A 16,592-nucleotide genomic window follows, 5' to 3' on the forward strand; every position below is an offset into this window, starting at 1 on the left:
GAGAACTGTCCCTTTGTACTTGACTAGAGCTTGGTGGCTGTCAATCACCTGCTCTCTGCCTATCATGGTGACAAGTCAATAAAGTAGCCTGCTAATCAAAGTAACCCAATTCCCCAGGTAAAGTGGTTGGTCAAAGGTGAACATACAACCCATGATGAACCAATTAAAGTTCTTCCCTGGGACTTTTCAGCCAAACATGGATGGAAACATGTTCTCATTTCTAGATTATGGGGCTGGAAGGAGATGCATATGGACCTCTGTCTCCTCAGCTGTAGAAGTAGAACAGGTCTACTTTCCAATAGAATAAAATCTGAGAGATGGAACGGGGGACCTGACTATATTCCTTGGTCCCCTAGATTTAGTTCAGGTACTACATTGTGTCCTTGCACCCTCACACATGTGTGTTGTTGTTTTCTTAAATATGTTTTGTTTGTTTTTTTCATTGATTTTTAGATCAATGCCCCCTATTGGGGATCAAGCCTGCAACCCAAGCATGTGCCTAACCTGTTGGTTCCTGGGTCAATGCTCAACCATTGAATCACACTGGTCAGGTGTGAGTGTTTTTAAGATCATTTGAGTTGAAGGAGCCCTGATAAGTATAGACATCTTTCTAATTTATTCATAGATGCAACCATGAAAGTGAATATATAACAATGGAGTACATTAAAAAATGTACGCCAGGCCGCAGCTGTCAGGACCGCAGGGGCCGGGTCGGGCTCCCTGTGGGTTCATGCAGAAGCTGGTTTGCAAATCCTGCTGGGAGAGAATGCACTGCCCACCTGACTTCCATGCCGCACCCACAGAGGCCCACACTGCTGCTCAGCCTGTGACGTCTGGCCGCCCTCACCGCATCTCTGTGTGGGGTCTTGGGCACTGTGACTCAGGCAGAGGGGAGCCGATGGGAGCATGGGGGCCTGGATAAGATGCTACAGCTGGAGTCTTTGGGCCCCTAGAACAAAGGATATTAGAAGATGGAAGGGAAGAAAAGGAAAGGAAGTGAGAAGGTGCTAAAGTCAATAGCACACATTTCAAAGCCTTGTCCAGTGTTGACTTGCATCCAGAAAAGGGAAGAAGTTCTTTTTCTACCTCTTACTCTTGGACTAGTATCATAAGTTAACTTCATTATGAAAATGAAATAGAGTGCTGTGGAAAAACTTGAAGTCCCAACCATTTATAATAATAAAAGAATCATATGCTAATTAGACAGGACAACTGAACAACCTTCTGGATGAAGCTGCAGTAGCAGGGGCCGAGACAGAGTCGGTTAAGGGTGATCAGGTAAGCAGGCAAGTGGTTAGGAGTGATCAGGCAGTCAGGCAGAGGGGTTAGGGGCAATTAGGCAGGCAGGCAGAGTGGTTATGTGCAATCAGGAAAGCAGGCAGGTGAGCAGTTGGGAGCCAGGAGTTCTAGATTCTGAGAGGGATCTCTGACTACTAACTTATCCCGAGGTTTCTGGATTGCGAGGGGTGCAGGCTGGGCTGAGGGACACCCCTCCCCCCTCCCCCCCCATGCACGAATTTCATACACAGGGCCTCTAGTCATTTATAATATGGTACAGGAAATATTTTCTGACTTCCAAATAAGAGGCTTCAGTGATCTTTTGGAACTAGATCCATTTGTAAGTTGGGGCCTCTCATTTCCTGGGGTGGGTGGCAGAGGGGAGGATGCAGCTGGGTAGGTCAGATAGAATGCCAGTGTTTCAAAACGGAAGCGCGCGCTTGCACACACACACACACACACACACACACACACACACACAGAACACTGGAGTTTACAGTGGTTGGGTTGTCTGACTAGTAACAGACTTGGCACCAGAGCCCACATCTCCAGGTCTCTACATTTCTCATAGATGGTGGATGACCACCTGCCATTTTTTTGAGGAGGTGGAAAAATGGGGAGAGCCTCAAGACTCCTCCAATTCCAAGATTCAGTTAGTCTACACTGCCTACTTTTATGAACCATTGTTTACTAAAAATCATGTCTTTAATAAATATTTTAGATTAAACCAATTGCTCAGAAAGCCACTTAATGTTTTCTGTGTAGAAGGCACTAAGTAGAAGGGTTAAGACCACCATGTTCCTGGAACAAGACTGTCTCGGATCAAGTCCTGATGCTTCCACTTCTTAGTGTGTGACCTTGAACTAGCTGCTTATGTTTAGTACTACCCCATAGGGCTGCATGTGGGTGAAGTGATTAAGTACATGTGAAGTGCTTAGAAAGCGCCAGATCCATGGGGTCAATACTAGTAAATACTGTATCAGAATACTGTACGAATGGTGTGATGAGGTTAAAGGTGTGGTCCTTGCTTTCCAGGAACTTAGAAAGCATCTGTATATAGTATGTCTTAGAAACAGGTACAACATAATCACATCTCCTTTCATCAAGGTATACGCTGGTGTATCACTATTAAAAATTAAGGAAGTAAGAATTAAGGAAAGAAAAGAGAAAGTGAGCTATGACCTGGATTTTGAAAGACTTGCTGGTTTACCACTACAGACTGTTTCATTCAAGGATTTTGGAGTAGTGACTTATCCATGATCAGTGTTGTTAATCTTTGTTCATTATGTATTTAATGAAAACTTCTTTGTGCAAGAAGCTTAATATTGTTTTTCTTGGTTAGTGGCAATGAAGGACTACAAATTCGAAGGAGCTCTTATCCTCAAGGAGATTAAGATCTGTTATAAGAAGTTATTACTAACAGAACACAAGGTGGAAAGTACCATGGAAAAGGCATCACCAGTAGGTAACACAATAATTTCCAGGGGAAAAAAGAAAAAAGGAGACATATGTACTAAACAATTAAACAAAAATGTGGGCTAGACTTTGATGCACAAAAGAGTCCAGATGCCTAACTCACACGAGGGAGATCTTGGTCTCTTTAGAAAGGCCTCTTAAGATAAAATAGGTATTGGGACTGGTCTTCCTTGGGCTTTGTAGGATGAGAAATTTAATCAGGCTATCTAGAAGCTGAGGAGACCCCACTAAATGACAAGAGAGGAATCTGAATGAGGATTTATTAAATAATCTAGCCAGACAACAAGACTGATCATTTCTATGGCCTCTGATTCTCCACCCCACCCCCCTTCACCCTCATTACTCCTGCTAAATAGAATCATTTTGGGAATAACATCGATCAAGGGAGTGATTGGTATGAATCAGATAGATTGACATTTTTCACTCTGAGAATATTTCCATTTTAATTACACTTTTGCATCAGGACAATTACTTTTCTAGACATTTCTTTTTACATATTTGTTCTATTATTACACACTAGAGGCCCAGTGCATGAAATTTATGCACAGGGTGTGTGTGTCCCTCAGCCCAGCCTGCACCCTTTCCAATCTGGGACCCCTTGAGGGATGTTTGCCTGTTTAGACCAGATCCTCGGAGGATTGGGCCTAAACGGGCAGTCAGACATCCCTTTCACAATCCAGGACTGCTGGCTCCCAACTGCTCACCTGCCTGCCTTCCTGATTGCCCCTAACTGCTTCTTTCTGCCAGCCCAGTCGATGTAATTAGCATTTCTCTCTCTCTCTCCCCCCCTCTCTTTCAATATTTAAAAAAATAAAGTGGTTTTAGTTTATTATCAGTATCTAGGCTGGTGATGTTCATAGTATAGTACATATCAGTAAATTAAAGACAGTTTTTGAAAAGACTAACATAGGCTGTTTTTTTGTTTTTTGGTTTTTTTTTTAATCCTCACCCAAGGATATATTTCCATTGATTTTTAGGGAGAGTGGAAGATAGGGAAAAAGAGAGAGAAACATCGATGTGAGAGAAACACACCCATTGGTTGCCTCTTGCACAAGCCCTGACTGTGGTGTGTATGTGTGCATGGGGGGGGGGGGGGGGAGAAAGGTGGGAGCCTGCAACCAAGGTACATGCCCTTGATGGGAAAGGAACCTGGGACCCTTTGGTCAACAAACTAATGCTCTATCCTAGGGGTGTCGAACTCAATCAGAGAAGGGGCCAAAATCTAAAATCCAGCCTAAATCGCGGGCCGAATGGTTTACTGAACAGTCATAAACTGACAATGTCATAAACTGACAGCGGAGTGCAGTGATGACAGCGCGGTGCGGGCCACATTGCAAGGCCTGGCAGGCTGGATTTGGCCCGCGGGCCTTGTGTTTGACACATGTGCTCTATCCACTGAGCCAAACAAGTGAAGGCTAGGCTGTTTTTTATTTTTAAAGTTGTGCTTTTAACTGAGGTCACAATTTGTCAATCTATAAGTAATCTTGTCATCACTTAAATTTTCTTAGGCCGAATACTCTTAAATAATTAGTATGTTATAGATATCATGGCTTTTTTTGATAAATAAAATTTCCAGCATTCAACAATGAGTTTCAAATCTGTATATACAGGATTAAGTCTTAATTAAGAAAGTCTCTCTTGCTAAGTGAAGTCTCAATTAAATATAGTAAAAAAAATATTACATTAAATGTATTGGTTGATCTAATGGAAGTACTTTAAAATGCTTATGTTACTAATCTTCATAAGGAATAAGAATATTTCTTTCTGGAATGCGAAACCACAGATAGAATTGCATGTCTCCAGGGAAATGGACTCAGTGGTTATGCAGTAAGCTTTTTCCATTTGTAATATGATAACCAACTTTATTACCGCACTACTATGGTAGAAAATTATCTCCTGCAATATATTTTTTAATACACTGGGCAATAGGAGGAATTGGGCCTAATGTCCTCCTGCCCACCCCCATTTAACTTTTTCCATTATTCTTAAAGTATTTAGATATTTGAAAGCACTTTTACTCTGGAACTCTTGAGGAAGCTTCTATAACCAAACTAAAATTTGAAAATAATAATTTTATTTTTAATTATAGCTGACAATACAGTGTTAAATTAGTTTCAGGTGTACAATTTAGTAGAAAATACTATTCTTAAGTGAAATATGTATTGGGTATCACATGTCAAGTTATTCATTGTTAGCATAAAGTACATTATATTCAGTAAGTATTTTCCAAGTTTTTTTTTAATGTATTTGACATTATGTTGTTAACTGACAAGAATATATAAGAAGCACAATTTTATAGGGAGGCCATATAGCATGAAGACTGCAAGTCAGACTGTGGGTCAGACTTTGGGCAAGTCATTGAACTTCTCTAAGCTTCATTTTCAAAATGGGATAACAATATCTATCTTTCAAGGTTGTTGTGAGAAAAAAAATTAGGTTACACAGCCTTGGCATTTAATGTGTTATTTGTCTATTGTAAAAGCTCAATGAAGACGAATTGAGATAGGAGAAAGAGAGGGAGGAGTGGGTGAGGGAAAAGGAGAAATAGAGAAAGAGAGCTTGATTGATTGTATTTTATTTTCCAGGAGCTTACAATCTATTGGGCAATATAAGAAATACACACATTGGGCAAAACTGTAAGTAATTATACAATATAATACATTTTCAGAGAGAGAAAGAGAGAGTGATACCAATGGTATCCTCAGCAGGGGCTTGGAGAAGAGGGTGTCAGTGTGAAATTGATGCAGCAATTGGCATATCCTCATGGAAGGAGCTGAGGCAGGGCCTAAGTCAGACTCTAAAGAAAAGGTTGGAACAGACAGACAAGAGGTACAGGAAAAGGTGTGCCGAAATGGAGTGATAAGAGAGGTCCAAACTGGGGGCTTATTAGGAGGAGTAATTGTCAATTGAATAAATAAATCAAAGTATGGCCTGGCTAGTATGTGGAGTGATGATGAGGTGCATTAGTAGGGTAAACTGAGGTTATGGAGGTCCCTGGATGCCACCTTGGTAAACCACAAGGAACAACTGGGGATTTTTTTTTTTTTTTTTACTTGGAGATGAGTGGAGGTGGGAAAGAAGTGTGGCACAGTGAAAACAGTGTAGGGAAAGGTGTGCTAAAAAGAAAAAAGTGTGTGGAGAGTAGCTAAATTTAAGAGATCAGTCAGAAGTTCTGCGTACATAGCTTGGGCTCATAATTACCCTTAAAAACTACAAAAATGTAAAGATCAGGACTAAATGGATTAATAATGAAGGCGAGAAAATAAACGTTAGCACGGATTCTAAAGCTTAGGAGGGAGACGAAATGATGAAAACAGCAATGTCGGAGGGGATGCCGGTTAAGGAATTAAAAGTTTTCAGTTGAAAAGAAAGCAATATCTTCTATGTTGTTGTCATTGCTTTCATAGGTGATATACATGCATCTAGAAAGGAAAACTATAACACAGCAACAGCAAATGATGGAAGTATACAAAGTAGAAAAATGAAAGTTCTATTCTTCACCCCCAATTCCTCTCTCTCGAGGTAACCATTTGCACAGCTTTCCAGGCGGGTTCTTATGTGCATCCCAACTTAAAAGGAAAGGAAAGGGAAACTAGTGTACAACTCTTTTTTTTCTATATTGGTTCAGATAGAGCTATTTTATTTTTTATTTTTCTAATATATTTTTATTGATTTCAGAGAGGAAGGAAGAGGGAGAGAGAGATAGAAACATCAACAATGAGAAGGAATCATTGGTTGGCTGCCTCCTGCATGCCCCCTATTGGGGACCAAGCACACAACCTTGGGCATGTGCCCTTGACCAAAATCGAACTTTAGTCCATAGGCCAATGCTCCATCCACTGAGCCAGAACAGCTAGGGCAGAGCTATTTTTTTCACTGTAAGAAAATACTATCATTGCATTTACCCACTCACATATTGATAGATATTAAATATTCCAACTTTTGCTATTACAAGCATTACATAATGAACAGTCTTCTGTAGGGCTTTGAATGTTTTCACAGTGTTTTTGAAGGACAAATTGCGCGCGCGCGCGCGCGCGCGCGCGCGCGCGTGTGTGTGTGTGTGTGTGTGTGTGTGTGTGTGTTTATGTATGTAATTGCTGGTTCAAAGGATGTGTACATTTAAAAATTTCCTTGCTTTTTAGCTATTTGTTGACCAAAGATACATGCTCATGCACACTCCCACCATCAGTGTGTGAGTCTGTTGCCCACATCTTGGCTGACCCTGAATATTATCTTATTAGTTGGACGATCTGTTAGGGAAAACATATCTCGTTTTAGTATGTCTTTCTGTGGTGAAAAGTAAGGATGGACATATTTTATTACTTTTTTCTACCCTTTTAATTTTTTTCTCCTGTGGGTTTTTTTTTTTTTTCCATTTTGAGCTTATTAAGATTTAACAGATAATGGAGTGTCCACATATAGATGTCACAGAGGCAATAAGACATGTGGTACAGAAATCTAGATGAGAATTACAGTGAAGCAGTGATAGTTGAAAATATAAGGCCATTTAAGTTCCTGTATAAGAACAGACTAGAAGGTCTTTAGAAAATTCAGAGTTAGAAAGGAGAAAAGGGAAATTGATAGCTGAGCAGTTACAGGGATAGAAGTAGAATCAAGATTGTGCTAACTTGTCAAGGGATTTTTGGGTGAATCTCTGAGCCTCAGTTTCCTCATTTATAAAATGAAAGGTTGGAAATGATGACTCTTAAGCTATAAAATTCATTGCATCTCTATTTTTAACCCAAGAGTAGTATACAATTTTAGAAAGCATGTGGAATTTGGCAGTAGAGTGGTCATTTAAAATAATTATGATGCTATTGTCTATGGATCATTTACTGTTGCTGCTGCTGTTTTGAAATTCTAACTTTTTTTTTAAAAGCTCTTTTGGGAGAATAATTTCAAATGTATAGGAAAATTACCAAATACCTTTTACCCAGAATCCCCTATTGTTGACATTTTACTTACTTGTTTTATTACTTTTGTTTTCTCTCCAGCCCCCCCCCCGCCCCCCTCTGTGTACACACACACACACACACACACACACACACACACACACACATTTTTTCCCTCTCAACCATACATCCATCCTAGACCTTTGCTCCTAAATACTGCAGTATTTGGGGACATAACCACAGTATAGTTACCATCAGTAATTTTAGCATTGATACTTTTTAATCAATCTACCATCTGTTTTCCAATTAATGCAATAATGTGTTCCATAGACTTCTTTCCCCTCTAGTGAAGGATCCAGTCTAATATCCCATATTTCTGTTAGTTGTCTTGGCTCTTTAACTGGAATATGGAATAATCACAGCCTTTGTCTTTTATGGCACTGATGGTTTTGAAGAATACAGTCCGTCCCCCATTAAAAGCAACAGCAAAACATTCCTAATTTGGGATTTATCTGACATTTCATCATTAGACTAGAGGCCTAGTGCACGAAAATCCGTGCACTCAGAGGGTCCCTCAGCCAGGCCTGTGCCCTCTAGCAGTCTGGGAGCCCTTAGGGGGATGTCCAACTGATGGCTTAGGCCCGCTCTCTAAGCCACAGCCTGGCCTCTGCAGGAGGTGACCAGCTGGCCAATCAGGGTGGCGCAAGCTGTCAAGGGGCCAATCCCGCCTCTCATTGCCCCATCACTACCACCAATGGCCTCCCTCTGCAGAGGCAACTGGAAGGCTAGTTGCCACCACTGCTGGTGGCCTTCCTCTGCAGGAGGTGACTGGAGGGCGCGGGCCAGCGAGTGGCCAGTCCCCCCACACCCCAATTACCCAATCGCCACTAGTCACCGCCGCCCCCTGATCACCATCCACTCCTTCTGCTCACTGGCACCCACCTTTGCTGGCATGGTACTGCCCGCTTGCCAGCCCTGCCCCCTGCCAACTGTTCGTTCTGCCATTCGGCCAATTTGTATATTAGGCTTTTATTATATAGGATTCCTTCTTAGGTTTTCTCACTTCCTCATTAGATGTTGTATCCAGTGGGACTCATATCTTGAGGCAAACAGTGTCCATCTATCCCTCCTTTATGATGTTAATTTTGATTGCCTGGTCAAGGTTTTATCCAATTGTTCCAGTTTATAAACACAGTTTTTCCTTTCTTGCAACCATTCAGCAGTCTATGAAAACAAGTTTAAGATGGTGCAAATATCCTGTTCCTCATCAAAAATTCTCCCTACATCGAGCATCCAGTGATGGTTCTTGTCTTATCCAATTTTTGCTACAATGGTTGTGAAATGATGATTGTCCAACTCCAGCACAACCTCCATATTTACCTGTTGGCATTCAACATGCTACCATAAGCAAAAGTATTTCCTTATTCTCTATTTTATTTATTACTGGAATGGATTTATGAAGTCTTGTATTTTTATAAATTCTAACCTTATTTTGAATGCATGCTACATAAGGAAACTACTTTGATGAACGTTATTGAAAAAGATCCTGACCTTCCATTAAGCCAGAAGAGCAATGCCTAAAATTTTTATAAGGAAAGTAAGATGTAAAAAGAATTCACTTACCTAATAAACTCAATTATCCAAAATATAGAGGAAAATAGGAAAATGGCCTTTATACGAAGTAAATGCTACCATTATCAGACTTGTTTTTAGCATTTTTTATGAGATTCTTTACTCTTATTTTATAATAAATGCATATATTTTAAAATATTAGTTATTTGGTTTTCCAGGCTAACATGCTAAGGGAGGTGTGTTTGTGCACACACTGGCGGTGCTGTGACAGAGGTGCAATGATGGAAGGGAAGGGCTGAAGGTCAGTGCCGGGTGCCATTCAGATCAATCAGACTCCAAGGAATGCAGAAACATAGTCAGCCACGATTTTCCTATATAATAAAAGCCTAATATGTAAATTGTCAACTGGGAGTTCAACCACTCACTGGACTCTGATGAGAGCAGGAGTGCAGCAAGATGGTGGAGCAGGTGAGTGGGCAGCGCCAGGCCAAGGCAAGTGAGAGCAGGTCTGAGGTGGGGGGAACTCCGAAGGGGGGACCGATCACCCTGCCAATGGCCCCGCAGATGGTGACCGGGGGGGAGGGAGGGGCGCGGCAGGGCCACTGCCAGGCTCCCAGGCACTGAGGGAGAAAGGGCAAATAGTAATATTAAAATGTTTCTTCTAATTATTTCCCTTTCAATGTGCATGAATCTGTGCACCGGGCCACTAGTTTATCATAGGATGAAGGGTACTGAGTACTTCCGAGCTCCTGGGGACATCTTGGTATTATAGCTTTCATTGTAAAGACATCTCTGAGTCCTTAGGAATGGGTTAAGCTTTACTGTGTTTTGTTAGTCGAAGGCAGAGGAACTGGTGATATTTCAGAAAAAGAAAAAAAGAAAAATACAAGTGATATAAGCTGTGTCTAGTGTTTAAGATGAAAACCTCAGTTATCTAGAATATCTATGTTCAATCCCTCACTGCTTCCTTTCCTTATGAGGCATTATTGAAATTGTCTTGAAAGTTATTATTTCATGCAAACATTTATTTGTACACTAGCTGGTCTCTCCGAGAGCTATTCTGTCACTAAGTAAATACATCTTTGCTGATCCCTGCCCTATAGAGTCGCCCTTGTGAAACAACTCAGTTGTAAAATAAGGTCTTATGCTTTCTGAAAGCTGATGCTCATATTTGAATGGACTGGTGATTATCTTTGTTCTCGGTACCTTAACATCTCTGACACGTTTCCCTTGACTGGGAATCATGGCAGGCTCACTTTGTACCTTGGGGGTCACACATTCTCTATCTCTTCAATGTCCCTGTGCATCCTTCTCCTAAAAGTGGGTTTGAGTTATGCTGCTTTGCCTGTATCTTAAATCAGAATATAACTGAAAAATGTTCTCAAAATGCCTAAATTCAAGGTTAAGAGAAATAATAGAGGTACATGTTAATATTGAAATTTTGTTGGCTGTAATAGAACTACTAATTAGGTGTTACTGAAATAATGCGCTTTCTTACCATACCAGGTTGATTCTATCTTGGCAGCTATAATGAGATTAGCTGTTCTTTGCAGTGGTGGTCTCTGGATTTTGAAACTGCTTGTTCTCCATCTAAATTAGTTCTTGGCTTACCCCTTGGAAATAGTTTTGATGGATAGTAGTAAAACTGCTACATAATGGTGATTCCTCCGAAGTGATTTTAAGCATATTGAATTCTTATTGATTTTATTTTACATAATGGCATTCCTATTTTATACATTAGTACTTTTTGTTATACTAAGACATTTCATATATTTTGTCTTTTGGCAAAAGCAAATGCAATACAAAAAGCAACTTACAGAATGTACCTGTAATAAAAGATGCCGGGGTAAGGAAAAATTGCTGCTTGTCCTATTTAATTATAAAAAGCTGTCGTTTTATTTGCATATCAATGAATGTAAAGGGACATTTACTTTCTCAAATAATTCTCAAACTATGACCACAAAAGAGAGAATGAGCTTTTTTTTTTTTTGTATTTTTAACATAAAACTCTTAATTTTATCAAGTTCAGAAATCTGAATTTAACAGAATACTAAAGGCTAATAAAATTATTTCACAAGTTATCAACATGAGAAACAGATTTTGAGTAAATTATTCCAAACTCAGAAATTCAGTCTGTATAAGAATTTTTATATCCATGGCCTATCTTCATGAGTCACATGACGATTTCTCTTCAAAGACCAAATGAAATTTCACTGCTCTTACAGTAAACGGTGAAAATTATTGGCAGATGTAGGAACACAGGTTCATTTACTTTTATGAAACCTCAATTCAAGTTTAAAGTAATTGTTAAGACATTTATACAAAATAGGACACCCTGTTGTTCCTCAGTTTTCCTGTTTTGTAACAATAGCGATAATGGGATATACTCAAGAAATAGCCCATTATAATTATTTATAAATATATATGTATAATTGTTGTATTATTGTTGGCACTCAGCCAACTCCCTTTTTCTTAATCTTTTACTAACATTTATCCAACTGGATAACGAGAAGGGTTTTTCCTCTTAAGTGCTAATCCTGTTTTCCTGTTGTTTCTTTGGGACTTGAAGCAATTCACATCTATGGGAAAACTTATGTATACATAATACATTTCCCCCCGCGTTTTATCAATGGTCCGTTTTCCTTGTTTTGTTTTTTCAGTCTATTCTCATTTGAAAGCTGTTTGTTTTTCTTCTTTTGGTTTCTTTACTTCTCCCAGTGATTTCATCATGATTCCTTTAAAAACCTTCTTTAAAAGTAAAATGGAATAACAATGAAAAGCCAAGAACTTTGCCCATCCTTGTTTTTTTCCTTTTTGTTTTTTAAACTTGTCTTTGTGTGGGTGAGTCCCTATTTAAGAGAAGGGGGTGGAAAGACTTTCCGGTTTCCCTAACTAGAGTAAAGAGCTATGACACAAGGCTGTCAAAAGAAGAAATAATTAGTGGTCTTCAATATACAGGATTAATCAGTTCTGCTTAGTGGTTACTAAAGAGAGGAAGGAAACCAAGTGGGGACAATTTTGGCCCGTTCACGTTTTCTACCCAGTGCTATTACACAGTATTCCTTCCCCAGGCACGTTGCCTAGAGAATAATCATCCATTTGCAAGTGGGCTAATGGCTACATATACAAAGGTGGCTCACTTAAAACCATCCATTTATAGTCACAAGGCATCAAGTGGTGCTAATTTTAAGTAGGCCACCCCATGCACTTACTGCACCCGCCGAAACCACACCTTTCCACCATTTATACCAAAATCCATCCCTTTTTCATTCACGGAAGTATTTACTGTTTCAGAATCTCCGTGCATTGACGTGTGAAAATACCGTTCACCTGCAACTCATCCATCTGAGACCCAGGGGGTGGGGGGGATGCCAAATGTCTGTCATTTGCTCATTAAGCCAAGGGCAGCAGCCTGCACCACACTTACAGGAAGGCTGCTTCTAACACTTTCCGAACCTCAATGTGAGAGTATCGGCCACCATAATTGAGGACCCTAAGGCCCTGGGGTGGCTCCTCGCTTTCAGAGCCCCCCCCCCCCCCCACACACACACACCAGTCTGCAGCGAATTCTAAAAAAACACTGCGGGCGCGGGCAGGATACGCGATCTGGGGGCCCAGGGCTTCCAGACTTTGTTCTCCGGCCTTGGAGGTGAGGTGCCTGTGCTGAAGCCGGCAGACAGCACCGTGGATGGATTTCTCCGCGGAGGGCCGGTGCGGGGAGGGGGGGGGCCCACCTGCCGGCCTGCCCTCCGCGCCCCCAAGTTTGGCGGGTAGCGGCCCCTCCCTCCCTCCGTCCTTCCCGGGAGCGCGCCGAGGCCCCGGCGGGCGCCGGGCGGCAGTTGGGCTCGGCGGGCGGGGGCGCGCAGGGAGACCCCACCGGCCGCGGCGCGCGCAGGGCCGGCGCGAGCGCGCTCGGTTGGTGCGCGAGCGCGACTCCGCCCCGCCCGCCCGGCGCGCGTCCCCGCGTCCCCGCCAGGCGGCCCTCCTCCCCCAGCCCCGGCGGACGGGGTGGATCCCGCCCGCTCCCCTCCCCCGAGTGCCGCGGCGGCGGCGGCGGGCGCTCAATGAGAGACGCCGAGTGGTCGGGTCGCCGAGCGCTCGCCTAGGCGGCGGCGGCGGTGGCGGCGGAGCGTGAGGCCAGCGGGTCTCCCCATCCCGCGAGGCGGCGGCCGCGGCTGCACAGGTCGGTGCTCCGGCCGCGGGCGGGCTGCGGAGCCGGGGCGGGCGGTGCGGGCGGTGCGGGGGAGGGAGAGGGGTGCGCGGTGCCCCCCGGGCGGCGCGGAGCCGCGGCGGCGGCGGCGCGGGGAATGGCGGCGGCGGCGGCGGCGTGAGCGCCCTCCCGGCTGCCGGCCCGCGCTGCTCGGCCTCGGCGCGGGGAAGGGGCGGTGGAGCCCGGGCGGAGGGAGGAGGGCGCCGGGGCCCGGGGCGCACCTCCCCCGGCGGCTCGGGGTCCCCCCGCCCGGTCTCTGTCTGGGAGCCGGGGGCGAGTAGACCCTCCCCGAGCTCGTCTCGCCGGGTTTCCCTCCGCGGTGGCTGCAGCCCCTGCCTCCGCCCGCGCTGCCCGGCGGCGCCGCAGCCTCCCGCCAGGTGAGCGGCGCGGGCACCGCCGGGCGAGCCACACCCCCTCCCCGGCCCGGCCGCGGCGCCCCCGGAGCCCGATCGCCGTCAGGGTGACCTGTTGCGGAGCGGGCCGCGGCCCCCGTGGCCCAGCAGCCTCGGACCCGGGGCGGCCGGGGCTGCGCTGGCCTCTGGCCCGGCGCGGTGCGCGGTGCGCGGTGCGGGGCCCGGGGCGCTGCCAGCGGTCGGGCGGCTGCACCGCTCGGAGCGGGCGGGTGGAAAGGAGATTTTCCGGACCGCTCAGATCAAACACTTGCAAAGCCCGGCTATCTGTCTGCAAATATCCGGAATTCCACTGCAGTATCGGATTAGCAGGGCTCATAAACACCGCGCCGGGGAGGTGACTTGGGAGCAACCGAGCCCCCCCCCCCCCGAGCGTGCGTGGAGCTCCTCTCTGGGAAAGAGCCGCAAACCTGTGCGGGGCCGCGCGGTCCCCCCCTGCAGCCCCCCGCCACTCCTTCCCTGTGGCCGGGTGTGTGGTGTAGACGCAGGCGAGTTTCAGGGTACGTGGGCGTGTTTGGGAAGAAGCTGCGAGCTGATAGGAGGCACCTTGTGCAAATGTTAATTTGTTTGAACTGGGAGGGGTGAGGGCGGAGGAAGAGAGGGCACCGGTGTTCGCCGTGGAGGAGGGGCAGTGGAAACACTTAAGAATTTCTTGTTTAGGAGAGCGCTACAAAGAAATATATCTTCATACCCAGTGTTTCAGACCACGAAGTGGTTCATTGAGCTTTATCTCCCATAGGCCCTGGGTTTTTTTAAGATGCAACGCGGCAGCTGCTGTAGAGAGAGCCCTTGTTCTCGTACCAGCGTTGATGGGTTGACTTGGGTGTTCTTTTGTGTTCACCCTCAGATTGACTCTTGTTTTCAAGTCTTTTTGAAGAGGACCATCAGAATTTGAAAAAACTTTTTTTGATCCCGTGCACGCATAGTATTGCAGTCACAGATCCTACCTTGTTGTTCATAAAAGCCTGTTGAACCCAGATGATTATGCTCTTTATACAAGTGCTGTAGAATCATACATACAATGTTTATTATAACGTTGTTGCTGACTGTTTTACTGTAGACTTTAGCGTTATGAAGGAGCTTATCCAAAACTATTATTTTAATAAAAATAACCTCTAACTCACTCTTTGCAAGCATAAAGTTTACTAGCTTATAGCTAAAATATAAGGACAGTAAATGTTTTTTTGAATAAATAACTTCGTTGTAATTGCAGCAGTTTATTTTCTCTTTTTAAAAATTCAATATAATAATTTTGAAATGGCAAGATCTTCCTTTTTTCCATTTTATTCCAATTTTCTTTCAATTAGGAATTTGACTTTTAATAAAAATACATTGGTGAGACTCCGGAAATATTGTTCACTTGCCTAAATAATTCAATATTGCAACAGGACTTTAAAGATAGTGCTTGCATTATCAGGATTGCAACATACCTTAATATCAGAAAGAACACCAAAATTTTTTGAGAGAAAATACAACTGAAAAACTGGATTTGTGAATCTTTCATGTACTTCTGTTACACATGTGAGTAGTGTATTTGTGTGTGTTTAAATATCTAGTACATGTCGTCTGATACCTGAGAGAGTAGTTGTTTGTAGTGAATGATGGCTATGGAGGTGAAATTGCTCTGTTGCAACTTCAAACATTGAAGCTTTTGTCCAGATCCTTCATTCCCTCATTCATTCATTCATTCAACACATATTTATTGAGTACTTGCTTCGTACCTAAATGTTGGGGATACAAAGAAAAAGATAGGTCTGTGTCCTGATAGAGCTTAAAGGGTAAGAGGGCAAATAGTCTACTGCTTCATTGTCAAAAAACAGTGTTTAATGTTAGTTTAAGTAAGAACTCTGATGAGTTGTTTTTTTTTTAATTAAGGATATTATTTGTGTGTTTTTTTCCTTCTAAGAATAGTGGGAATTAATACTGAGTGAACAAAAGCAGTAAGACAGTTGTTTTAAAAATATACTAATGTTTATATACATTGGGTGTCTGGATCCCAGCTATACCAAAAATAAACATCCTACCTGAAATTAGATGACACAGAGTTTACATGTGGCTAAACAGCTTCATTCTTTTGGCTTATTTAAATAAAATGTTTGCTAAAAATATTCCCTCTTGGTGCTTGTTTATAATAGGAGAGTCTAATTCTTTTTCAAGTCTAAATTAAAAAGAAAAATCATCTGGCTGGCTGTGTGTGTGTGTGTGTGTGTGTGTGTGTGGATGGACCAATGTCATACTTTTCTTCCATAGAATCTATAACCATTAATAGCTGAAATCAGAAAAGTTTGAAAGTGATTGGTTCCCTTTTTGATTGAAATATGACAACTATTGGTGTCATTCTTTACAGATTTACAAAGTTTTTCTCTATATTGGTACTTTGATACTTCTCATTGACAGGACCCTATGTAGGCATTATCACCTCCATTTTAGATGAGGAAACGGGTTTGGAGATGGTAAGCATACAGGGAAAGCAGAGAATCCCAACCCCCAGGGCTATACTGTGTTGTTCCATCCTGGAGTGTAGAAAGCTGTGGAAAGAGCATCCGCATCTCTTGCTACTACAGTTCAGCATAGAGTATAGCTCCTGGGCTGCTCGTCCAGAAGCCTCTAAACTTTAAACTCAACTAGTTACTGAAATGTAGTTAACTGAATTTTTCTTTTTGTGAGTTAAACTTCCAAACCTATTTATATCTAAAAGTATTGCTTATTTTCCTATCTAAGTGAGATAATTTGGTTTTATTTCTCATGATA

The 16,592-nt window shown here is 43.1% G+C and overlaps 1 protein-coding gene across 2 annotated transcripts in view; it reads left to right on the plus strand.

Moving 5' to 3' along the window:
• Nucleotides 1-13,187: 13,187 nt before the first annotated feature.
• Nucleotides 13,188-16,592, plus strand: part of RALGPS2 (Ral GEF with PH domain and SH3 binding motif 2) — a 115,772-nt gene continuing 112,367 nt past the window's right edge. Inside the window, exon 1 of one of the 2 annotated variants that reach the window (XM_084866962.1) lies at nt 13,188-13,404. The gene's annotated coding sequence lies outside the window, so the exon portion shown is untranslated. The remainder of the gene's footprint in view (nt 13,405-16,592) is intronic. The other variant, XM_084866963.1, reaches the window with a different exon arrangement.

The sequence above is a fragment of the Pipistrellus hanaki genome, assembly GCF_964339955.1.
Source record: "Pipistrellus hanaki genome assembly, chromosome: 18".
Lineage (NCBI taxonomy): Eukaryota > Metazoa > Chordata > Mammalia > Chiroptera > Vespertilionidae > Pipistrellus > Pipistrellus hanaki.